Source organism: Perca fluviatilis, chromosome 1, assembly GCF_010015445.1.
Source record: "Perca fluviatilis chromosome 1, GENO_Pfluv_1.0, whole genome shotgun sequence".
Lineage (NCBI taxonomy): Eukaryota > Metazoa > Chordata > Actinopteri > Perciformes > Percidae > Perca > Perca fluviatilis.
This window is the reverse complement of record NC_053112.1, coordinates 25,128,999-25,156,691: the sequence shown is the minus strand read 5'-3', so window position 1 is coordinate 25,156,691 and position 27,693 is coordinate 25,128,999. Positions and strand designations below refer to the sequence as shown.

Here is a 27,693-nt window from a genome sequence, read left to right as displayed (position 1 = left end):
ATGGTGTGGTTGTGCATATGTGTGTTTAAGGAGGCCCTTTTGTGTCCACACACACACACACACACACACACACACACACACACACACACACACACACACTCACACACACAGCCACACATGCAGCAGTGGTGAGGTCTCCTGTTGGGTCCACTCTTGCTGACTGGACAATAACCGTTGACATATAACCTTTGACCTTTACACTGTCAGCAATAAATTATTTAACTGGACCTATCTTTCACATCAGTGTGTGCATACGTGCGTGCGTGCATGTGTCAGAAAAAATTGCATGAACGTAGTACAATTTCAGAATATCCCCAAATATCTTACCTTTGAAATTTGACAGAAAAGTATTTTCATGAAGTTTTCCCCCAGTTTGTCAAAAGCTAATGTCCATAGATCATTTAAAATGGCTTGGATTTAATTCTGAAATTTCTTATATAATTATCCATGTCCTTGTAGGTACACTGTAGGAGACAAAATTGTTATTAAGTTATTTAAAAAATTTTTGTATGTCTTTCTTACAGTGTGAAAGTCAAGTGAAAACTTTGTTTTATGCATGCATATAATTAACATATATTGAAAGACATGATCAAACCAAAAGGCAAACCTGTGCATATTTAATGACAGATGGAGTTTTTTGCATAATGTACTGCTATAGATTTAAAAAAAAGTATTTATATTCATGGTTATTTAAAAAATGTTTAGGTTTACTTTGAATGTGAATAAGAGCTGATTATGTTTTCTCTTACAACCTGATCTTAGATAAGTTTTCATCATCATTGACCTTCCCAAAATTCACCAACCAGTTTGAGCTGCAATGTCAGTTTTGAAATCGCACATACACATTTCATAACACATTTCATTACACATTTCTTAATCAGTGCAGGAAAACCCCTGCATTAGCAGTGATGTGGAGATGGCTGATCTGTCTAAGCAGCTTTCGTTAATGGAAGGAGATGTGTTCTTACATTACATGTATCTGTGTAGCTTTTATGTCTTTTTTAAAAAATATCACATGCACACACACATTCACCCTAATGAGAGGGAGTGTCCATCTGGCAGTCTGTATGTGTGTGTATGTTTAAGTTTGTGTGTGTGCACCAGTAGGGGTTTGTGACTAATGGGGTCATTATTGATGCTGAGTCAGGATTACCGCTGATTGCAATGGTTGGATACCGACCTAACGAGTGTACAAATACACACCTCACATGTGCATACACACTCTCGCCCTCTGTGTCTCTCTTACCCACACGCGCACACACACACACACACACACACACACACACACACACACACATTTTCATTTCTTTCAGGCTCTCATAGGTGCACTTATGCACATAAACCTCCCACCTCAGCTAATTAACTTACTCACCCAGCCATCCCTCTCTCAAACTCTCTAGACCTCCTTTGCTCTTGCTCACATACACACACACACACACACACACACACACACACACACACACACACACACACACACACACACACACACACACACACACACACACACCTAAAAAATGATCTACTGTAAGTACACACACTGGTACATAAAGTACTGTACATAAACATATAGTTACATTACACTTTTACCAGACGGAAGAGTTTGTTTGGTTAGAAACAGCTGTGAGAAAACCCACTCCATTATGTGTTCCCAGGCAAATATCCCAGGCTCAATACAATGACCTATGTTCCAAGCATTACATGTTAGACATGCCAGAAATGGGCCAGTACTGAGATTATTGTCCACATGAGTACCCTTACTTACTTCTTATTGCGTACTGCCACCTCCTGTGGTGAGTAGGTACGCACCCCTAAACACCTGCTCAACGCATTCTCATGAACAGGTTTGTATGATATCATACGAAAGGTTATGCACACTAAATCGTATGATATCATACGAAAAGTTGTGCACACTAAATCGTATGATATCATACGAAAACTAGGAGACCTCTGCCTGCTCACATGACATACAAAAAGAGATACAAAAATATTTATTAATTTAATGATTAAATAAGGTAGTGTCTCCAAACTTACCTCAATTATAACTTGTCTCCTGCTAGTTTTACTACAGCACTTGCTTTGAAAAAATAAGCATATGCCTGTTTTTGAATTACATTGGTAATGCAATTTCAAACATGTTAAGAGGCTAAAAGCACATTTAAAACTTGCCTTGTTTCAGCCTCCTGGGTGCTAACGCTAGCAGGAGGATAACACGGTGTAGGCAACACCGATTGTTTTCGTTTTTTTTCGCTATTGACAGCACTCCGTGTTGAAATCGACCGCAATTCTCCTTTAATGTCACAAAAATACATTGGAAGTAATATATACCGTAAAACTTCAAATAATAGCCCGGGCTTCTATTTACCCAAATCGCCAAAATGCACCGGCTTGTATTTGAGACAGGCGTCTATAAGAGACAGGCCTTTAATTGACATTAGGAGGTTACCACATTATATTAATTTTTTTTAATTCGTATTATTCGTATTTCTGATTTTTTTACGTGAGACTCTGAGATGCTTTGCCCGCATGCTGTGGATCCACTCATACACGCTCACCTCCAGCTCTTCACTGACCTTCTTCCTCCTTCCACCTCGCAGTCTGGCCCTTTTGTCGTCTTCCTCGGACAGATGTTGCAGTTCTGCTTTATGTTTACGCCATTCTCGCACTCTCTTAGGATCAATCGAGAAATGTCTTGCCGCTGCTTCTCCCGAGTCCCAAATTTGACAACTGTCAGCTTAAATGTCAAATCATACTTTTTTCTTGTCTCCATGGTGGTATTGAGAGAATTAAGAAAAACTGAAGACTAAAAGAAAGTTCGTTAACCTGTTTGTTATGTTGCCATAGTGATGAGTCGTTTATGAACGGTTGCGTCTGTCACGTGAAATCAAATCAAAACATAGAACAAACGATCTGACGGGTTTTAAAAGATCAAATACAACCCGACACGAAAAAAAACAAAAAAACAGACCAGGCCTCTATTTGAGACCGGCCTTTATTTACCGAAATCTGTTGTCACAACAGGCGTTTAAAAGAGACAGGTGTCTATTTGGGACTCGGCTATTATTTGAAGTTTTACGGTAACCAAGATATGCATATAAATACAGTACAGGCCAAAAGTTTGGACACACCTTCTCATTCAATGTGTTTCTTTATTTTCATGACTATTTACATTGTAGATTCTCATTGAAGGCATCACAACTATGAATGAACACATATGGAATTATGTACTTAACAAAAAAGTGTGAAATAACTGAAAACATGTCTTATATTTTAGATTCCTCAAAGTAGCCACCCTTTGCTTTTTTTGATAACTCTGCAAACCCTTGGTGTTCTCTCAGTGAGCTTCATGAGGTAGTCACCTGGAATGGCTTTCACTTCACAGGTGTGCCTTGTCAGGGTTAATTAGTGGAATTTTTTCCCTTATTAATAAAAAAGCAAAGGGTGGCTACTTTGAAGAATCTAAAATATAAGACATGTTTTCAGTTAATTCACACTTTTTCGTTAAGTACATAATTCCATATGTGTTCATTCATAGTTTTGATGCCTTCAGTGAGAATCTACAATGTAAATAGTCATGAAAATAAAAAGGAAACGCATTGAATGAGAAAGTGTGTCCAAACTTTTGGCCTGTACTGTATACCCAAGACACATGCGCTGATGATGTCATGCAACTGCTGAATAAGAGTATTGGGATCTTTTTTGATCCAATTCAGGCACTGGACAAAACCCCTAAAAAGTCCAACTTTGACATTAACATTATTTTTAATTAGAAAATAGGATAACTAAATGTTACTGCAGTTAGACTTTAAAGGAAAACTTCTCCAATTGTACATATAGCCTAAAGATCAGAGTCATCTGGGATACTCAGCCCGGTGTCCTGCAGCTCTAGAGGAGATTTGTTAAGTCAGAGAAAATAACCTGGCAGGTATGGTCTAACAAAAATATGTGATTGGTTACATCATGGGAAATGTAGGATTCAGTATGTTTGGAGCTTCCTCTATATCTTCAGCCTCTGCTGCTTCAGTTTGGTCAATTCTGTTTTTTTTGCCAAGCTAGAGTCATGGCTCCAGACTTTGGTCCAGGCTGAAGTATCTGAACTATTCCACAGATTGCCATGCCATTTTGTATAGACATTCATGTTTCCCAGAGGATGAATCCTGCAGACTTTTTGTGATTCCTTCTCTAATACCTCTAGCATCACCGTTAGGTCAAAGTTTCCACTTATGCAGCAAAATATTTCTACTACAAGATGATTGGCACACATTTCTGGTACGGACATTAATGGTTTCCAGATAATGTCATAGATATAGAACACTTGTTTTGGCTATGGATGATGTCTCCTAATGACTGTAATGATCCCCTGAATTTTTTCTAGGGTCACCAGCAGGTTGACATTTGTATCCAAAAGATTAAGGATCTGGCAATGAGTAAAGGCGGTTACACACCAATCAGACGGCCAACCGTTGGTAGAAAAGCCAGTCGGGCTGATCAGTCTCCCCGAGTTGGTCCAAAAAGTGCCTCAGAACACACCGAAGAGACGAGACGTAATACGTCTCCATAACAGCAGGTGGCGCTAATCTGTATTGTTGCCCAAAAAATGAAAACCGGCAGCTGATTGGACAAACGCGTAACGTGGGTTTGTTTTCTCCGGAAATTCAAAGCCAGACTGTCATGGCGGCTGTATGCCAAAGAGGAAGTGAATAACTAGAGAAAATGACTTATTGTGACATAATAGATGATTCAGTTTACTCTGATTTGGTTCCATTATGGTCAATTGATCAAAATGCAATGTACCCTGCCACTGTGAATTATATTGAAGTGACTAATAATGTTAGAATTATAGAAAAACAGAGATAAATGGATGGCCCTTAAGGCCGGGACACACCAGCCAGACGGCTGACCGTCGACAGAAAAGCCAGTCGAGATGATCAGTCTGGTCCCCGAGGTCCAAAAAACTGCCTCGGGACACACTGAGGCAACACCGACTTGAGAAACGTAATACGTCTCCATAGCAGCAGGCGGCGCTACTCTGTATTGTTTTCCAGAAAATGAAAACCGGCAGCTGATTGGACAAACGTGTCACATGGGTTTGTTTTCTCCGGAAATTCAAAGCCAGACTGTCATGGCGGCTTGTTCAGAATACGATCTCATATTGTACTAAAATAGTTCACTGAAAACATTTTAAGCGAGAAATAGGCCATGCAGTTGCTGAATCTGTCTTCATTTCAGATCAACAAAGGTCAGTTTAAAAGATTTTCGTCAGATTTTGAGAGGCTCTAGTCACGCTCATTCCGCTCCCCATTTCCGGGTGAGTCCCGACCTCCATGTCTCCGACTGAGGCTAAAAGCACAAAATAAAGGCCAACAGCCCTAAAGACTGACGACAGTACGGAACACACGGAACAGACTCGAGTCACCAACCACGCCAGACTGTCCAACGGCCGATTATCGGATTAGTGTGTCAGCGCCTTAATGAAAATGGCCCAACTTGAGGGGCGGCACCAAGCATGCATTTCAAAATCTCACTGCACGCAATTGGATAACACTACGACCAATCACAACAATACACGGGGTGATGGATCTCGAGCCCCATACGCTTAGCTTCCAGCGGAGCTAACTGGTAGATTAAACTCTTGCCGTATCCTGTCGGCAAAACAGCAAAAATGTCCTTCTTGCAAAGGAACAATTCGAGCGCCGTCTTCAAGTTGAACTCGTTCATTGTAGCGGCCAAATTTGTTTCAAACAACTGGTGTTCATCCGTAACCATCTTGCAATGTTTACTAAATGACTTTCGACGTCTCAGCACTGTCGTCATCTGTTTAGCTCGCCTCTGTCCCGCCTATATCAGATACACCGATGTGATTGGTGCAGCTCGGCTACAAGGCATAGTTAATGAGCGTCATTACTGAATGAGTGTGTGTGTGTGTGAGTGAGTGACTCGCTGAGCAAATTCAAATTGTGCTCTCGCAAGAACTCTGGATTTCCAGGGTACTTTAGCACATGAATTACACACAAATCTTTATTCTCAATAACAACTCAACAGGGTAGCCCCAGGTTTTAATCAAAGCATGAGTGTTATGTTGCATGGGTGTATGGCGTGCGTGTGTGTGTGTGTGTGTGTGTGTGTGTGTGTGTGTGTGTGTGTCCAGCTCCAGCGTGTCTAAAATGTTCATTGTTCCTGAAAGCGACTGGTAGTTTTTAAATCAAGTCTTTTATGAAGTTCTGCTGCTCTGGGCAGACCATTAACATTTCATGTCACCCTGACTCACTCTGTTTCTTACTCCTATGGGCATTAAGCAGAAGTTCCCTCTTTGTATAATCCCTGCTGCACTCTGCAAAAGCAAACCACAGTGACCATGTTTTGTTACAGTTAGTGAGATCTTTGATTTTTTTGTGTTTTTGTTCAAAGAAAAGTTGACAAACAGCTGTTAACCTTAACCCTGGCATCAACATTTTGCACACACTTTGCATTCCAAGTTTAAAGATTTTAAAGTTAATTTTTGACAAAGTGATGTTCATAATGCCCATGGCGGAACAGATTTTTTTATAAATCAGAGTAGAGCCTTGGTAAAAATGTCTTATAAGTTTCATCACTTTGCCAGACTTAATAGTTTCTTTCTCTCACTATGTCCTCACTCTCTTAACATTCACCGCTCACTTGTCAGTTCTGAAGCGCAGCTTGCCTTAAGTATTGGGATTCAGTGTGTAAGCTCATCTCATTATCCCCATTTGTGTGTGAACGCGCGTGTTTGTGTGCGCTTCATGTATGAGTGTATAACTGACTGTGAGAGTGTGAGTGAGTGATGGGTGCGTAAGCCCCCTCTCATGCGCTCTGTTTGAAATAAAGCGACAGATAATCGCAGGGCTCTGGTGAAGCGAGCTCATCTGAGCACCAATCGATACAGTGCCATAGCTTCAAAGCAACCCTTCAAAGAGGAGAGAAATAGCCATATGCTCTACGTGCTCCTTGTGTATGTGCGTGTGTGTGAGAGGGGCAGGGCGAGAGAGCCAGTGCAAATATGTGGGGAGAGAGAGAGAGAGAGAGAGATCGGGAGGGGGAGAACGAGAGGAGGAGACAGACAGAGTCAGGGAGTCTCTCTGCACAGATGAAAACTGTTTTCATTTGGTAGCAAACATTATTATATCACAGTTGACATGCAAAGTGCTTGTGATGCAACTGATGTCTCTATTTAAATTGGACAAAATCATTGTTTCGTTAGCTGGTAATCTCCTGATATTATGGCTCTGTCATCTTTTATTCAGCAAACCGGCAGCAGCTGTGGCCTTTGTTGAGAAAATGGGCTGGTGGGAGACACACACACACACACACACACACACACACACACACACACACACAGACATACGTGTGTGTGTGTGTGGTGTGTTGTAATGTGTTCAATGTCAATGCGCATCTGTGTCGTGTGTGTGTGTGTGTGTGTGTGTGTGTGTGAGTGTAGCAGAGAATAGACGATACAGTGTACAGAGGAAGGAGTGTGAGGACGGGAGAAAGACAGAGTGAGAAAGGGAGAAGGAGGTGTATGGAGATGTGTTTGTATGTGAGACTAAGAGAGGGAGAGAGATCCCCAAAAACATGCTCTGTTTAGCAGTGCCATCTCACCTTCCTCAAAGTGAAAATGAGAATGTATTTTTGGCACGTCGGTGTAAAAAAACTTGTCTGGAAGTTTTTGCGTGAGCCTGAGTGTGATAGATTTATTATGGTTCTGTGTGCGCAAATGTGTAAGGTGTGCATGTGTGTGTGTGTGTGTTTCAGCATGTTTGTGTGTCAGCATGTTTAATTAGCTGAGACGAGCAGGTGTAAAACAGTAATTAATGACACAACTGACTGACTTCGTTGTGTCCACATGAGCTTCTCATGCTGACTGAACAAATACATACACTTGCAAACATTTTAGTCTGTATGTATAAATGTAAGAGAGAGTGAGTGTGTTTTCCATGCTTTACTACAAAATAGTAGAGCAAGAGCAGTGAGTTGAGTAAGTGGACACAATCATCACACACATCGCCGTTCGACCACTCAAACACTCATTTAGTTTGCAAATGGACTCATTACTAATGAATCACAAGCTGCTTTAGAGCAGGCTGAGCACACAGTAATGGTTTGGCCAGTCTCCAGAATAGAGACACTAAACACACACACACACACACACACACACACACACACACACACACAATCACATTGACAGAGATTGAGAGTGAGAATCCAAAAACCCCAATTACCTTCACATCCAATGTAAGAGAACAAGCTAGAGAGCTAATTACAAGTCCCACACATGTAGATGGGAAACATTCAAGCACACACTCACACTCGGGCAGATAATATGTCACCAGTAATAGAATTTTCTTTGGTTTTTGTCTGTGATTGTTTGTGTTTACAACAAGCTTGTTATAGGAAATATTGCTGTGTCATTGTTTTATTACCATAAGTCATGATTACAACCCCTGATCCCAACGATCTTTATTAAATCATCAATAAGGCTGTGTAATTGATTAATTCCAGATTGATTTACACTTCAGTACTCTGATGGGGTTGAATGAGATCAAATTATATTAGATGCCTCCAAATGCACCATGTTGTCATTCAGTTAAGTGAAATAAATATGTTTGTTATTTATCATTCAAGCACTATCAATCTTTTTCTCGTGGTGGTTTGCCAAGACATAAATACTGCTGATTCTCTCTCTCTCTCTCTCTCTCTCTCTCTCTCTCTCTCTCTCTCGTGAGTGAGTGAGTGAGATGGAAGTGATTGGACAGAGTAATTGGACCTAATGAATATGTCAACTGCCTGTTTCTTTCGCTCTCCATTAAACACAACTGGATTAGATTTACTCTGCTTACTCTAACAACTTAAAGACTCCATCAGTAGGCTACTTTCCACACACACACACACACACACACACACACACATACAGATTGGTTTAGCTCAGTCGATCAATGGCCTCTTGGTCAATGTCTCCTTCGGGAGGGTAATCTATCTGCTCCTCACTAATGAAACAGAATGATCGCGTGTGTGTGTGTGTGTGTGTGTGTGTGTGTGTGTGTTCAAATGTCGTTGTGCATTCGTGGGTGTCAGATTGTGTCTAGAGTGTATGGATATGGTGTCAAGTTGTTTGTTAAAGATTTGATCTACCATTTTGTGTTAGCCACACACGTACACACAATGTGTATTTCTAATGTGCCCTTAGGATAATTTTAAAGACTAATTACCTTGGAAAATCTTATTATACAATACGTAATACTCAAATACCATCTTCACCTAGTATTTATAAGAACATTAAACAAAAGAACGTAGTGACACAGATGTGTAAGTTTGTCTCATTTGGCTGCCAATTTAAAAGAAAAAGAATTTCAACACTTTCTAATTCTAACACTGTTTTCTGTCAGCACCTTTTTTCAAATTCATTTTACCAAAGTATCTTTATACTTAAGAACAAATTGTTTTGACAGGTTAGAAAGTTGCTGCTGTTCTATCTCTTTTGTGTCAAAAAATGCTAAAATACCAATACCAAGACTGGGGTATGGCTTCATTGCATGCCATACCCTAATCTATCTCTTGCCGTTTCTTCTTGGTATCTCTACTGTCACCATTAAATAAATGCCCTAAAGAAAAAATTATGAAAAATCTTACCGGCATTTATTGTGTCCACCGTTACACAGTGATGTAGGAGGGTCTTTTTTCCTGTGTCATTTGACGGCTTTTGCAGTTATGTAAAAGCAAATAACAAATAATACCGGTAGTACCATTTGTGATTCAAACAAGATCTAAACACTTGTATCCATTATAGCCCTATGTGTATACTTCATATACTTCGCCGTTTTTGTTCCTTTATTATGTCTGAGAACTAGTTGTGCCACAAACCAACATTGTGGGGACTGTTTTCTTCATCTTCCTTCATCATTAAGGCCGTTTTATGCTTCAGCATCGAATCGACGGCGTACCCCTGCAGACCCCTTTGCGTCTACGCCGGACCCTTTGCTGCAACCTGACATGCACCTCTCGAATAATGTATACACGTCGCTCGGCCGTGGCATGGTAGTGTTGCATTTCCCCCGACTCATTTCCTGGTTCTCCTTCTCCATAAACAACATAAAATCAAGGAGAGGGTAAACGTTTCCTGCTAAATATGTCTCACCTTGCTCAGAAAACACAGGGGAGACACTTTGTTTCTCTCACTATGACTCTAGACTTACTACTCGCTCCGAAGCTAATCGCCGTCATTCTCTCACTTCTCCCTCTAGGTCCGTGTACTTGGCGGCCAACGGATTTTCGTTTTGAAAGGAAAAAAACAAAAACGAAAAACGGCCAGTTTCCCAATTACCATTAGTAAATAGGAAAACAAAAAACGGAAAACAACCCATTATCCGTTTTTTGTTTTGATATTAAAAAACGGATATCAAACGCCAGATATTTGCCAAAGCAATGGCGCAAAACAACGTTAGAGACCTTTTATGTGAAAATGAGAAAGTTTGAAAATGTTTTCGCTTCATTATTATTATTATTAGACTATGATGGTTGTCTTGTTGTGTAGACTCATTTTTGATGAATGAGAGCAGTCAGCGCTAATCTCCTGTGACCACTTCATAATAAAAGTCAACTTGTGTTTCGCCACAAGTCCCTGCTGAGCACACCACCTCCGCACACTCCTCTCAGAAAACCCCCGTATCGTTCCAAACTGTGAACCCAACGCGCGGCTTATATCCCCACAAGATATCCCATTCTTTCGGTCTTCTAATATAAAACTAGCATATTCGTCTAAAAACATTTTTACATCCGTATCATTCTAACTGTCCATGGTCTCATTGATGTCCAAATGATTTCCGGGTATGCAGCCGCTTACTACCTACAATCGCTTCCGGGTCACGAAAAAAATGAATGAGGAATAAGATTTATACACACATTTTAATTTCCGAGTTCCATCTACAAACACATCAACGAAAATCGGATAACGAGATAGTTTTTCATTTTCCGTTTTTTAATATCCAAACAAAAAACGAATAATGGGTTGTTTTCCTATTTACTAATGGTAATTGGGAAACTGGCTGTTTTTCGTTTTTGTTTTTTTCCTTTCAAAACGAAAATCCGTTGGCCGCCAAGTACACGGACCCCTCTACCACCCACACCCCCCATACACACACATGCCAGATCGAAGCACACACGAGCGCACAAGTATAAACACCAGGCAACTTACGTAGGCTACGGTGAAAGCTCTGCGTGGAGCCTCCGCAGAAGCATAAAACGGCCTTTAGATACAGGAGTCTTAAATACAACTTAACTGTGTATTCAAGTACTATATACTGTAGAGTAAAATCAAAAGTGACATTTTCAGAAACCAAGGAGAAAGAGTATTGTTTTTTAATATGAGCCCAACCTTTACAATGTTTCTGACAGCATTTAAGGTACCATCTGTAAATTAAGAGGCACTTTGATTCTTTTCCCAACCTTTTAAAAAAAAAATCCTTTTCTTAAGAAGGCAGACAGGAATCAGTGTGGGTGTGTTTATGTGTAAAGGTCGGTCGATCGGAAATCAAAGGTGTTCTGAGTGAACGGCCTGGGGGCCTGAAGGCATGGGAGACCTGAAATTGTTTAAATTCGAGGAGAACGGCGCACACGTTTAGACAATCTCTCCTGGAAGACATTCATAGTGTTGTTCATGGAAAAGTTACAGAAATAGTTTTGTAAAGAATGAACAAAGAGGGATAGAGAGAGTTCAAACCCTGGCTCCTTTCTTACCTGCGTACAGCTAGCCAATCGTGGCGTGAAGGGGGTTTGAATGTCGGTTTTTAATCTGACATCAACATGTTTGGGGGGACAGGGTTTCAGAAGCTATTTGACCATCCAACAAGCACACCTGACGGAGTATACTGGCAGCTTCAGGGTGTGTGCATTGTCTCCTTCCAAGGCTGCATGTATTGCAGCCAGGGGAGCATAGCAGTGTGAAGTACAGTAGGTCAGTGGTTGGCAAGGGAAGACAGAAGAACAACATCCAACAAACCAGGACTGTCTCCTCACTTCCTGCTCTGCTCAGCTGGTGTCGGATAAAGTCTGAAGCTGCAGAGGGAATGGAGGAGAGGAATAAATATTGTACAGGTTCCAGACATTTAGCAAATCCATGAGGGCTATTTCTAGAATATGTTTTTTTCTTTTTGTTTAGTTACACTCTGCAAGTTCTCTTTTAAACTGCCCCTGCAAAAGCAGATTTAAAAGCAGCCTCTTTTATGATTTGTTTTTCAAATGACGCAAATGGTATTCATTCTACTCCACATTTCCAGTCAAAGCTGTCAAAACCCACCTGCGCTGGACTAAACTGAGCTCATGTCATTTGCATGCATTGCGCAATAGGTCATTTTCTTTGTGTGACTACTGTAATTTCACATATTTCCATCAGAGAATGTTTGAATTTATTATAGGGAAGTCTAAATCTGTGAAGGGAGTTATAATTTAGGCATTGTAATCATGGAATAGTTTGTGGAACAAAGGTATACCTTAAAGGTTCCATGGCATGAAAATTTCACTTTATGAGGTTTTTTAACATTAATGTGAGTTCCCCAGCCTGCCTATGGTCCCCCAGTGGCTAGAAATGGCGATAGGTGTAAACCGAGCCCTGGGTAGTGCCCTTTATATAAAGTGTCCTTTATGTAAAGGGCACTAGCCCTGGGTATCCTGCTCTGCCTTTGAGAAAATGAAATCTCAGATGGGCCAATCTGGAATCTTGCTCCTTATGAGGTCATAACTAGCAAGGTTATCTCCCGTTTCTCTGCTTTGCCCGCCCAGAGAATTTGGCCCACCCATGAGAAAGAGAGAGACATCACGGCTTGCAAACAAGCAAAGTGGCAGTTGTTAAAGGCCACACCCCACCCCCCCCCTTGCCCCCCCCCCCCCTCTCTCCTCCTCAATAGCATTTAAAGCTACAGACACAGAAATGGCATATACTAAGGAAAGCTCATTGTGGGACTGCCTCTAGTGGCTGTAATTCTGCACCAAGGCTGAATTTCGGGAAAGAGACTTCAGATGCAATATTAAGGGACCACTAAGGCCTATATAAAAGCATCCAAAAAGCAGCATGTCATAGGACCTTTAAGAGATTGATTTTCAACGTGCTTAAAGTCTGTGATACAGTGATTGTACTTATATGGGTGAAGAGGGAGAGACAAATGCACAACAGGCCTGGTTGTGAGATGAAATCCACTCTAGCACTTTGAAATCTCTTCTTGTTTTACCTCTCACATTCTCCTGTTAAGTGTCTTGAAAAGTTGTTGTTCTGCAACTGCACCCTATGGTAATCTAATTTCAATCTTTTTTCCTCTCTTTCCATCTCGTTCCTCCCTCTCTCTGTCTCTCCCCTCTCTCTTTGCAGTTTGACGTGCCAAAGTGCTTCTTAAGGTAAGGGAGAGTCTCATTTTGTGTTTTTCTTCTCTTGTACTTTCTTCCTCTAATTTTCAACCCATTAAACACAGCATGCCATCAGCAGTTGGCACAGTGTGTGTATCACGAAACAATCTGCGTTCTGTAAAATGTATTTGGCTCAGGATCCTGCTCACCGAAATACAATAACATGTGTTAAGATAACAAAGAGACACTCTGGGTAACACTCCCACTGCACGCCCCTGGTAAAGCCATGATCAGAAATGCACAGAACTGAACTGAACTGAATCAGTAGCCAATAAAAGACTTTTTAAATTGACTTTTTAAATGGATTATACAGCATGTGTGATACATTTACACCCTTCCATTAGTTAATCAATAAGATACATGCTGTGTAGTAATTCTGCGTAGTACACACAAGAGATATAGATGATAACATACAGTAAATCCTCTTCCCCGCTGTCTTGCAACTGAATATGCCTGTCACAAGCTGTTAGTCATGACCGGGTCTGTCTGCAAAGAAAACTGCCTTATAGTTTTTTAAAAGGCAAGGCCACTGTTTTTATTTATTTATGGACTACAGGTTTCAGCCTTAGTATATCTCAAACTTATTACTTTTAGACTGGGGTGCTCTGTAATGATATCAGCAGACTCACAATACTTCTCAAACGAAAAGTAAATGTGCTCCAGTGCCATACAACTGGGCTGGAACTTGTGTTTGTAATATCTGACTGCAGTGTATCAGTGTGAGAATGAACTAATCTTGTGTTGTAAATGCAGTGCTTTTTTATATCAGTTTAAAACCTTGTATCTCCAAATTTCTTTTGTTTATAAATTGTTTTATTTCTGAGCTCAGTGGTTTAAGTGGTCTAACATGCTGTGAAAATCATTTAACAAGCCCAAATTTGTATCATTTTCTTCATGGATCCCTTAAAATACAGCAGAACGAACTTAAATCAGCATTAAAAACAGTTAATCAAGGGAAAACACCAGGGTTGGATGGAATTCCATCAGAACTTCTTCTATAGTATTTTGACATATTAGGACCTACCATTTTACAAGCTTTAACTTCAGCCATAGAGAAGGGTAATTTCCAACAACATACCAACACCGCGCTGATAGGGACTGATATTAAGCTTTATTCCAAAGTTCTGGCTCTCCGCTTAGAGCACTTTATTGAGAAGCTAGTCCACCCCGACCAATCAGGTTTTATACCCAAGCGTCATGCTGCAGACAATGTACGCAGACTATTTCATGTAATAGAAGAAGCCAAAAACCTTCCAACAACTGCAGCAGTTTTATCAGTGGACGCGGAAAAGGCTTTTGACCACCTAGAGTGGAACTAGCTGTGGCAAGTAATGGAGAGGCTTGGCTTGGGGGCCAAATGATGTACTTTATATGCGAATCCCACGGCCATAGTCTCAACCAATGGATTGCACTCTCAGCCATCCCCATTAAGTGGGGCTCGCGACAGGGATGTCCGCTATCCCCCATGCTGTTTGCAATCTCTCTTGAACCGTTAAGGCAAAATAAAATCTGTAATATACAGATTAAATCCAGTAGCAGCTCAATATCATTATTTGCAGACAATATTTTGTTGTACATTGCTGATCTGAGGACTCTATTCCAAAAATTCTTAAAATTTTCAACGAATTTGGCTCAATCTCCGGCTATAAAATTAACTGGAATAAATCTAATCTTTCATTGAACAAGAGGCACGTGTCATCAACCATTAGTGTTACAATACCAACCCAAAGCAAAATTACATATTTGGGCATCACCATACACGCATCCCTAGTTTCATAGTTGTCCAGGACAACTATGAAATTATATTAAGTAGTGTTCAAAGGGATCTGGCCAATTGGTCTTCACTGCCGGCATCACTACGCTCCAGGATTGCTGTTGTTAAAATGAACATAGTTCCTCGTGTGAATTTCTTAAAGCTACAGTGTGTAAGAATTACTCCCATCTAGCGTTGAGATCATATATCGCAATCAACTCTCTCTCGCCACGCAGTATTGTAACTACGGTAGCCTTTACACTTCAAAAAGCGAAGGTGTACAAAAGGCTGTCTATCAGCCATCATTGTTAGAGTTCATACGTTCTCTTAATACATCCATGAGTTCATGTCGGAGAGTGGCGCGGACACCACCAGCAGGCATGCGCGTCACCCGACGGAAAGGAGAGAGAAAGAAAAGGAGACTGCAGCGGTCCAGAGGATAATTAACTAGTTGGGATTTGGTGTGTGCCTCCAAAGCAGCTCCAATGTTCACTCTTTTTCCAGTCTCTTGCTCTTTTCAATATCCGTTTTCTTTTTCTGGGCGAAGAAGAAGACTCCTGTTCCTAAAATTTGAATTTTGAATACGTGTGGTCCTCCGTGTTTCCTTCTTCAAACTTGCCGGGGCCGGGAAGCGACGATACCCATTAGCAGCAGCTGTGAGTCGAAAACACGAAAGGCGCAGCAGTATAGCCTGTATGTCCCTTACCGGCTAACGTATTTCAAGATGGCGCATCATTATGGAGCGTCTACCCCAGTTCATGTAAGCGCAAATATAGCGGGTCCCGACTAGGTCTCCGCTGACAGATATATAGATAACCCTCTGATAGGAGTGCTCTGGAAGTATTGGAAATATTACAGAGAAATCAGTGACGCAGGACAACAGTTGCTCATTCTCCATTCACTCGGATTATTTTTATTTTTATTTTTTATTTATTTACTTCACTTTAACTTTGGATCTGCAATCATGAATTATTTTCTGTTATTTTTGTCTGCTTTGCATTGAAGCACAGGTTATATCCACATTTGGATAACATGAAGCCATGTATTCTTCAAAGATCTGTGTTCACATAAATGGGTCCTCACATATTTCCAAACATTAACTTATCAAAATCTGTATGAAACCAAAAACAAACATTTTCCCTTTAAATCACATTTTTGGTCTATCATCAATCATATCTGCACTTCTTTCTTTAGACATCTGTCATCTTTGTTCTCTTACCAAAAGAGTATTTTTGTAATAACTGTACATTTTATAAGTATTCACTTTATACAACAGAATAATTCTCATTTGCAGTTAAGCTGTATTACATTTACACTATAAGAACACAAACTTCAATAATATATATATATATATATATATATATATATATATATATGCCTCATAACTTGGCGCTCAACTCTATGAACTGAATCTGTATTGATGTAATATTAACGCACGTGCGCCCTTAAACCAGGCCCTAGCCTGCGCCCTTAAACCAGGCCGTAGCCTGTGCCCTCAAACAAGGCCGCAGCCGTAACTGGTCTTATGCTGTACATTCACATTCACTTTTTACGCTTTTAACATTGTAGTACACACATAGCTGTTTTCCACACACACTGAAATAACCCACAAATGCCCAGGAGCCGTAAATAACATAAACAATCTGCGGGCGTCGGCCGCCATTTTCTCAACTGCGTACTGTCAAACTTAACTGTTTACACATTTGACATACTTTTAGTTCACAGAGCACACATCACCGGGGATTCATATAAGCTTATAAACATGTGTAGTCACATAAAAGGTGTGCAACTAACCTGGAAGTATTGGAAATATTACAGAGAAATCAGTGACGCAGGACAACAGTTGCTCGGATTATGAGCTTATCTTGCTCTGCGTATCGCTATATGTCCCAGTGTGACGCTGCTCGTGCTTACTGCCACCCTGTGTCCATTTTAGGAAATACATGAAATTGGGTGCTTCTTCCGTAATTTCTCATTAGTAATCAATTATATAAATCAGAATCAAATAAAATACTATTAAACAAAAAGTAATAATCTCCACAAAACTTATTTTGTGGGTGTCACACAAATGTAAAATTCCAAGCTAATAGGAATACTTGAAATTGATGGTGGTGGTCAATATTCATGAAAAAGGACAAGTTTGTGAAGGGAAATACAGATTTTGATAATGAACAGCTACAAATGTTACACACTGGGGCTTTAACAATGATCCCCTTACCCCCACGATAAATATCTGGAAGAAACTTGATACCTTAATTCGGCAATATATTTGGAATAATAAACAACCTAGCTAAAATACTCTACCCTGCAAAGTACCTCAAACACGGGAGGCTTGGCCCTCCCCAACCTTAAAGTGTACTACAGAGCCTTTCAGCTACAGGCCCTCCGAGTGTGGATGGACCCCTCATCTACAGTCCCATGGAGAGAAATAGAGCAAAACCTCACTGGAAGTCTAAGACTGCAAGACCTTGCCTTTGCAGGTGTGTGTCCAAAAGAATTTATGCTAGCCTATGGCCCTATTATCACCAACACATTGACTAACTTTAAACAGGTGGAGGAGCAACTATGCTACATCAACAAGTGTCATTTGAATACCCCAATTTGGCATAATACACTAATGTCTGGTAACAAACCCTTTGCTTGTAAGCAGTGGAGTCATTTATACTGTAAACCAGTTATTCAATGAGAAAGGTATGTTGAGTTTTGAAGACCTAAGAGATAGTTTTGAGCTCCCCAGGACATCCTTCTTCTTGTATCTGCGCTTAAGATCAGCCCTATAATGTTATGGAGTACCATGGGGAAACAGTCTTGAAGCGCACCCAGTCATTAAATGGTTAGTTGATTTTCCTGTGAGAGGATTAGCATCCAAGATCTATGCTAAACTGTTGCAAGTATCTATAGGAGAACTCCCAATAGCAAGGAAATGGGAGCGAGAGCTGAGCCCTGAGGGGAACGCAATTTATTTGGAGACAGTTTGGGACAACATTTTCCATTGCTCCAAGAACCCAAATCACCAGCAGATCCACTTCAACATACTGTATGTCATAGGACATATTGGACTCCTCAGAAGAGATATGTCTCTTTAAGTCATTCCCACTCCCTATTGCACGTTCTGTCAACCTAAACAAACTGGAACTTTCCTGCATATGGTTTGGGAGTGTGAACAGGTGAGTTCTGGAATAAAACAACATCAATAATATCTGATGTGATAGGATGTCGTCTTCCTACTGACCCGATTGTTGGCGTAGTTTCTAGAAATAGTTATGCTTGAGCTTTCTACAGCAAGGATTAACAAAGCCAAATCATCGACTATAGACCTATGGAAAAACGCAGCAGCACAAGTATCAGTCCTAATCACCTCAGCATCACAAAAATTAGAGGAGAGTGATTTCTGTTTTTGTTCATGTCTTCCTCGAGACCGGGGGGAAGGGGGGGATAGGGTTTTTGTTCTTGTTCAATTGTATTTGTATGTTCTGTATGTTCTAAATATAAAAAAACACCATAAAAAATTGATCTAAAAAAATAAAAAATACAACAGAACTTTAATTCAAGATGAATGTGTATAGTCTCTTCATATGATTGTAGTTGACTAAAATTAAAATATGATAGTTAACAGTTTATTTTTAGATAAAATAAATAAAGTTACATATTTGAATTTGAATTAAAGTTTTTAAGGCTCTACACACCCACGATACAAAAGTGAAAAAAATATAGTAAAAGGCAAAAATAATTTTTGTAATTGTTTTCATTGAGAGTGAAGCATTTTGCTTGCTGCTTTTGCATTGCTGAACATCTCGGATGTTTTTTGTTGGAGCGCCCCTGAACTCCTCGAGTTGAAACTCAGAGTGGAAAAAACATCCAACGTCATTTAACTTCACAGCAAAATAAGGTTGGCTGAGGACAGTTGATTAGATGGTTGCCTAGCAAGAATAACGCAACTGGTCTGATCGGGGTGTCTTCAACAAAAAAGGCAGTGTGGTGTGCCTCACGTTGTGCAACCTGCTAACGCTCTTTGGCTGCCCGGCCTTAGACCACTTCCCAGGACTGAGTGGGTGTAAACATACTGTCCTTGATTGACAATTTCCCTCACACTCTGTTACATTTGTTGCAGCTGCAAGAGCTGGACAATTTATAATTTTATTATTGTTATTGGTAGTATTGTAGTTTTATGACCTTGCATTGTCCACAGCACAACTTCAACCTTAGTTGTCTTCAGAGGTGTATAGTCCAGGTGCCAGAAAGTAAACATCCTGCCATGTTTTTGGATCTGCCTCTACATCTAGAACAGGTGTTTTCACTAACGAGCTCATCTACCTGGTAGAGGAGGTGGTTTAGTGATGGTTGGGACAGCTGCTGGACAGGATTTCTACTTTCTGGCACCTGGACTATACACCTCTGGTTGTCTTATCAGCCAGAATAACTAAAAACATCTAACTTAAGCACCTTGGCTACTCTATGTGTCATATTTTAAAATTCTTTACTTTGGTGACACCCAGACCCCAAAACACTAAGAATGAATGGTTTAACCCTCATATTATGTTAAGGGTCAATTTGACCCATTTGCGTTTTTGTGTTGACCAAAATACTGGTTAACCTATCTTTTTCTCCATGAAATTGTATGACATTTCCTCATTTAGGGTCATGAACTTGTTCATAAAATCTGGACACACTGATGTGTAGTGGAATGTCTGTTCAGAGTTTGTATACAAAGATGATGTTGCGGGTCATTTTGACCCGGAGACTTTCAACACCCATTTAGGTGTGTGTGTGTGTGTGTGTGTGCGATGCTATTGACGATCCGGATTGTGAATTTTCCTATGATGAAGAGGATTCAGGGGACCAGTCTGGTGTAGTATATTAGCTGAAAACAATGGGCAGCAATCATCCTCAACATGGACAGCTAAAGATTCTAACATAAAATGGTCAACATCAAAACACTGACGCCAAGGCAGACTGTCATCAAGATGACTCCAAGCCCCACAAGATTTTCTGCCACACTAGTTGATGATATTCAATCACCATTTCATCTCTTCATATCCCAAACAATAGATAGGATCATAGTGGACATGACCAACTTGCAGGGGAGGTGTGTATTTCAAAAGAAATGGAAGTCACTGGATAAGATTGACTTGCATGCATACATTGAAATCCTAGTCCTGCTGCGTCCGCAGCATCCACCTGCGCTCTGCAGTGCTATGTTACATCCCGCAACACCCTGCTGTGATGTTCATACGCACAGAGTAGTCAGGATCGCTGTTGGAGACTGCACTACTCAGTACGCACCAATGTGCCCTGCTATGACATGAACTTCCATGACTACCTCAAAGTCACTGTTCCATTATCTCTAATGTGACTATTATCGCCACTGTTCATCACATCCCCAACCGCCCTGTCAGAACACCTCACCAAGAGTCTGGGTCTGCCGAGGTTTCTTCCTAAAAGGGAGTTTTTCCTCGCCACTGTAGCAACAGCCACTGATAATGCTTGCTCTTGGGGGAATTACTGTAATTGTTGGGGCTTTGGAATTTATAGAGTGTGGTCTAGACCGACTCTATCTGTAAAGTGTCTCGAGATAACTCTTGTTATGATTTGATACTATAAATAAAATAAAATTGAATAGTATTAGCTGGAGTGTACAAGTCAAAGGGAGAAGCAATTGTCAGTCTGTGGAATGATGAGAGTGGAAGGCCAATATTTCTAGCAACAATGTCTTTGGAGTCAATTCATACGAAAGCTTGGGTGTTCCGCAACACCAGAGCTGGTCGAGTGAAAGAGACAAACTAGCTGAGATCAGAGATGTATGGGATGAATGGGTCAAAATTGTACCTGTCTTGTACAATCCTGGTCCCCATGTCACTGTAGATGAACACCTTGTTCCATTCAGGGGGCGCTGTCCCTTCTGACAGTACATGCCCAACAAGCCTGCAGTATGGCATCAAAATATGGGCATTCTAGGATGCCAAATCTAGCTACTATGCATGGAATATGCAAGTGTATACCGGAAATATTTTCACTAAATAATTGGTAAAAACAGTTTTGGGGGAAAAAATGTTTGTGATGAGGAAAGAAAGTTAGTTTTGAGTGTATTTGCACTGTACGGGTCATTTTGACCCGTAACATCATCAATGTCATTTTTTTTCAACATAATACGAGGGTTAAAAGCAGCTAACTGTAAAGACTGCACGGATTATCACAAGGATGTCCCATTTTTCTACAAACAAAGTTTTTTGCTATCAGAACAATTTGAAAGTTGCTATGACCACATAAAACTCTACACATATCAGAATCATCAGAATCAGAATACTTTATTGATCCCCTGAGGGAAATTATTTAAATGCAGTTGCTCACAGTCAGATTCAAGGTAAAATAAGAGTAAGAAAGGGCAGTCAATAAGTGTATAAAGTAAATAAAGTAACATAGCTACAATAAGAAGGGTTTACAAAGAATGGTCTGAAAAAGGAAAAACATCCAGTATGCTGTAGTCCTGGGGGGCAAAAATGCCTTTTTGATGCTAGAGGTCAGTGAGAATGGGCAATTTGCACCAGCAGAACCAGCAGCATTGGCTCTGCACAGTACTGTTAAAAAAAGGACCATTTTTTTGCACAAAGTGGCAACTAAACATGAACCCACACAGCAGAGAAGGCGTTTACATACTGCATGACAGGGCTGGACTGGGACAAAAAATCGGCCCTGGCATTTTTGGCCCACCCCCACCGTGATTGGTCAGACAAATTCCCTGCAGACAGTCCTCTTAAAATATGCGTGCATTCTATGATATGAGTTGCCTAGTGTTCAGCGTTCATGTGATTGTTTTGGATCCTTCAAGAGGGGACTCAAGACTTATCTGTTGATCTTACACTTAAATAATTCATTAATTCTTAGAGTTATGATTTGTATATTTATGGTATTTTTATAATCTTTTTATTATTGATATTTGATATTGTATTGTCATTATTTTTTTATTTTTTTTATTTATTACTATTTTGCTTAATATTGTCTTAGCAACTTTAAAAACAGTTTACTGTTAATTTTAACTATTGTAAGATTCATATTTTGTCGCTTTGGACACAAGTGTCTGCTAAATACTGTAACCATAACTATAACCCTTCCCAAAAGCTACAATAAAGCTGTAGTATATGCCCTGGAAAAGAGCACCAATACAAGAGAAGCTAATTAAGCCATTCAAGAACACTGATGCTTGTATCAGTCTGTCAGACTCTACAACACCTGCACCACCCGATAATGTTGTAGTTTTTTTCGGGTCCTGTCTCAATCACCCACCACTCAGCATGGCTCTATGTATATATTTGTTATTATCTGTATTTATATTTTTCCATCTGTATTTATATTTTTTCCATTCCAAGTACTTACTTTTTCAATATTATTTATATTATGATCACACTTAAATATCATTTATATTATGGTTAATTACTTTTGCTGTTATGTAATTACATATTTTTCCATCTAATTTCACGTCAATTACATTACAGTATTTTTTTTGCACTGCCCACCTCACTTTACTTAAATACTTTGCTGTTTGTTTGTTTGGTTGTTTGTTGGTTTGTTTTTATTGTGGAAACACTGCTGCTGTAATAAGTGAATTTCCCCATTGTGGGATGAATAAAGTATTAATAAAAGTATTATCTAATCAACACTGATTTTATAGATCACACAGACTTTTCAGCTACCCAACAGGCTAACCGCTAGCATTTTCAATGTAAGCTTAAGCAGTTAGGTTACCTGACAGCCACTAACTTTAATGTTACAGCCAAACTGCTTGTTATCGTTATGACGTGACACGCGCACGCGCGCACGAACACACACACACACAGCCTCCCTCCCTTCCTGAAAGTCCCTGTTAATTTGTCTAGTCCTTACCACATCGTCATATACTCTCTCTTCCATCTTTTCCTCACTCGCCTCCTCCTCGCCATCTTCCCTGACATCGTTGTTTCTGCTTCTCTGTATAGCCAGCCACCTCTCCTCCTCCTCGGCTTCAGGTAATGCTGATGTTGAAGCAGCAACTACAGTTCTTTATGGACCGGCCCGGCCCAAAAATTAAAAAAAGGCCTATTTATATCAGCGATTCAGCCCAAAAGTCCGTCGGCCCACCGGGAAAATGCCCGGTATGCCAGATGGCCAGTCCAGCCCCGCTGCATGACATAGAATAGCCTACATCAGACAGAAATCGCACATGTAACAATGCAACAGCATTGTTGCTTCAGGACTATGGACAGGTCATGACCAGCAAATGGCCAGCAGTAAAAGAAAATCAAAGAATGAAAACTTCCAGCCAAGCATTGTTTGAATTATGAAAGATACAATGAAAAGTGGCCAGCAAGGCGCCAACTCTTAGACAGTGTATTGAGTCCACGGCAGTGACAGGGTCAAAGAAAACTAAAAACTACGTCACTCACAGATAAGTTATCTTCTTATTTAATGTGGGCAAAACACAAACGCGTTTCAGTTAGAAGCCATCATCTGTGTTCACCATTTCTTACTAAATAGGAAGGTCACTAGGTTAGGTTACTTAATTAATAACACAAGAAGCATGAAACACGTTTGACTTAATGTTACCTGTGTGAGGGCCTCCTCTCTGGCTGATGGGCTGTCAGCTCCACTGTGGAAATGTCTGCAGAAAAGCTCGTCCTTATTTACACTGTATTCCATCCAAGAAAACTGTCCATACCACTTTAAAGAGAAGTCATTGTTGTCACGGTAACTTTTAACAGTACATTGCTTAACACATCCATGGTACATTGTCTAAAAAGCCAGCTAGCTAACATTAGCTACGTTCCGAAGGCGTTTGATCTAATTGTTTGATTGTAGGCCCTATGATTTAAAAAGTTTTGTTTTAATCAGAAGAAAATACACATTAAACACACACAACTAGCTAGTTCTGTTATTATTTCTTTTTTTGCATACATTTGAATATTTTTCATAACAAAACGTATTTTGATCAAACTTTGCTGGACGGGCCAGTGAGTAAAGTGGGAGGGCCAGTGCCGCCCTGGCCCATTACTGCCTACGCGCCTGGTTACAACCGAGGTATGCCGCAAAGCATTTGTGAAGCCACAACGCACACAACCTTGAGGCGAATGGGCTACACCAGCAGAAGACCCCACCGGGTACTGCTCATCTCCACTAAAAATAGGAAAATGAGGCTACAATTTGCACGAGTGCACCAAAATTGGACAGTTGAAGACGGGAAAAATGTTGCCTGGTCTGATGAGTCTAGATTTCTGTTGAGACATTCAGATGGTAGAGTCAGAATTTGGTGTAAAAAGAAAGAGAAAATGGATCCCTCATGCCTTGTTACCACTGTGCAGGCTGGTGGTGGTGGTGGTGTAATGGTGTGGGGGACCCCTTTCGCCTTTAGAACTGCCTTAATTCTTGATTCAACAAGGTGCTGGAAGCATTCTTTAGAAATGTTGGCCCATATTGATAGGATAGGGTCAAACATGGTATTAGTATGATGTTCCTAATAATCCTTTAGGTGAGTGTAAATAAAATGTTAAGTAGAAGTAAGTGATATTAGGTTACAAGTAAGATTAGGTTAAAAAGATTGTTTCAAATGGATCGTACAAATTCTATTGTAGTGCAGTGTCAACATTAAAACAGTACAAACATAAATAAGTACAGTATGAATATAAGTAGCAGCAGTGAATTAAAAAAACAAACACATTTGCACATGTAGCTGATAAATTATTGCACCAAGTAATTATTGAACATAATTGTCCAAGTATTTGAAGGATCAATAAAAAAATATTTGGCTCAAAGAGGTTGTTAAACATTTCACCCTACATTTGAATATGAAATACTGCCACATATCAGTATTGAGAAAACGCTGTAATACTATAATTATTGCTGCTCAAATGTGTCCAAGTCACCCACACCTCAGAACTGAGGACTAGTAGAGAGGGATGCCAATCCTCCAAAGAATTTAAAACATAAAAAGCTCCACAATTGTAGCTACAAGATTTTAACCAAACACATGCCATGTTAGTGTGCCCCTTAGTGTTTGTTTGCTTTGAAGCCCAAGGTTGTGCGGCAGATTTGAACATTTCTCTGATATGTGTGTGCTTGTCTGCATGTGTGTGTATGTGTATGTGTATGTGTGTGTGTGCGTGAGGGCATGCATCTACATCTTAGTTTCTGTCTCCCTCCTTGTGTGTGTCTGGTTTCCAGTGTTTGGAGTGGGCTCTGTTGGGACTGTGTGTAGAGCCTCATTAGTGGCTAAGGTTTGGCTGGCCCACTGCTACTGGAGACTCACTCGGGGGCTCAGAGTCATATGTTTCTCTACTGCTGGCCCATCTGCCATATTGGCGCTCACTTAAGACTCTGACTTTTGTTTCCTTTTCTGTGCATGTGCATTTTTGTAAGTGGTGGTGCAGTGGTGGAAGAAGTATTCAGATCCTTTACTTAAGTAAAAGTACTGCATTGAAAATGTGACTTAAATGTACAATATGTAATTTTTTGCCGTTAGGTGTCTCTCAAGCAAAACAATGGATGTAAACACAGACTTTTGATGACGTCGTGAAGTTGCATGGGATTATTGGAGTTTTTATTGTTAAAGGACAAAATCAGCGGTTTGCGCTAGCTTGTTTCAAGCTAGAGACACATTCAATTAGCATAAAAACATATCCCAGAGAACGGTCAACTCGGTACACATGTTATTAACCCCTAGGTTCATTTTGCACCGGAATTGTCCTTTAAACACCATTACTGATTAAAATGTATCTGACAAGTTTATCCATCCCCACATTATTAAGTTTTCTTGATTCGATTTGTATTTTTAGCTGTCTAGTTAGCAAGCAATCCAGGTAACATTAACCAGCAGCTAAAACCACAATATCACCTTTTGGATGTTTTCAGCATTAGGGGAAAAGGGGTTTGTTGTAACATTACTTAACAATGCTGAGAGAGTCGTTTTGGTGCCTAAACTTAGCTGTCGTTACCGCAGGACAGTCACCTTTTGTCACCTAAATTTAACTGCTAAACAGCTAAACACGAATGGGGGTAGGATTTTCGACAGGGAGGAGATTTTCGGCACAAACACGTTAACGAAGATGTACGGATGGCCGCTATTCAGACTCGGGTGACTGGAGTCTGATATGGTCTTTTTCCCAACGGATTATTAAACTGCCATTTAGCCTCGTTAGCACCCGGTGCTGGAGTTTGTGCTGGCTGGGTTCGGATTGCTGTAATGGTAGTGGCTGGGTGGGGGCTAATGTTAACCCTCTGAGGTGTAAGGGCATTTTTACATATCCTTTTGGATTCACCTGTTAAGGGTAGGCTATTTGTATAATCCTCATGTGTTTCATATCAAAATGTTCAGAACAAACCCAGCTTTCTGTAAAGTGTGGCCCAAATTTGTCCCAGAGCAATGTGTAAAGAGATAATTTGGCCCTAAAGCTGAAAATTTGATGTCCGCTTTTTGAAATTTTTGAAATCTCTTGTGAAAACAGTTGTTTTGGTGCTTGAAATGAATTTACAAAAGTCTTCAGTTCACAAAAGTAGTGTAATATATGAATACAATAGTAAATAAATGTCTAAAATTAAACTTTTTAATGTTGCTTTTTGAATAAGATTGTTGGCAACCATCGCTTGGACTCGCCGGTGCACCTTTTGTCCTCAGAGGGTCGTCATGCTTCGTTTCCGACAATATGTGGCACAGACGAACGTGACGTTCACAGCCTGTAAATTGTCGATAACTGCCGAAAATTAGGGGGATTTCCGGGCGTTTACAGGCATTTACGGGGATGGAAATCCCACTTTTCATGCAGTGTAACTATGTGTCCCCCGGGCTGTTATCCGCTCTCATCCCAACTGAAGTATCTTAGCGCTGTGGGAGGCAGACAGACCAGGGTGTGCTAGCTGGCTAAATTAACATTAGATTAGTTGTCTATTTATACAGCTAACGTTACATGGCGAACTTAATGGTGGGTTAGCCCAGTGCTGTTAACTGTGGTCAAAACAATCATGCTAAGAATAACTTGACTTGACTATGAGCATGTTGAACAGTGTTGTAACCTTTTAACATTACCCCAAGCATTAGCATTAGTTACTTGTCAACGTAGCACATTGTAGTAACGTTAAGCTTGATCGATCAATATTGAAAATCATATCAATAAATTAGGTGTCTGCTGTATTACTTTGTTGCAAAGCTGTATTACAGTTACTGAGTAGAATATAATTCTTTCTGTGACATTGTATGATTTACAATTACTCTTGAACGTATCATCTGGTGTATACCGTGTTTTGACGGAAGTTAGAGTAACTAGAGGGGACAAAGGTTATAGGATGCCACTGTCTCACACCACGTCCCATGTCATTGAAATAAAATAACATTTCTCTGGGTTAGAACCCCAGAACCTCAAATTTGTACTTAACTGCAGTACTTGAGTAAATGTACTTAGTTAGGCCTACATTGTGGAAGGTAACATTTACTCAAGTATTGCACCTAAGTACACTTATGAGGTACTTGTACAAACCTGGGCACCAAAGCAAACATATACAGATATTGTTATTATTTA

General features: G+C 40.2%; 1 protein-coding gene across 17 annotated transcripts in view; it reads left to right on the top strand.

Annotated features, from left to right (window-relative positions):
- ptprdb (protein tyrosine phosphatase receptor type Db) overlaps window positions 1-27,693 on the top strand; it is a 176,949-nt gene that overhangs the window by 14,371 nt on the left and 134,885 nt on the right. For all 17 annotated transcript variants that reach the window (XM_039792332.1, XM_039792249.1, XM_039792079.1 and 14 more), the window contains exon 3: window positions 13,370-13,395. The gene's annotated coding sequence lies outside the window, so the exon portion shown is untranslated. The remainder of the gene's footprint in view (window positions 1-13,369; window positions 13,396-27,693) is intronic.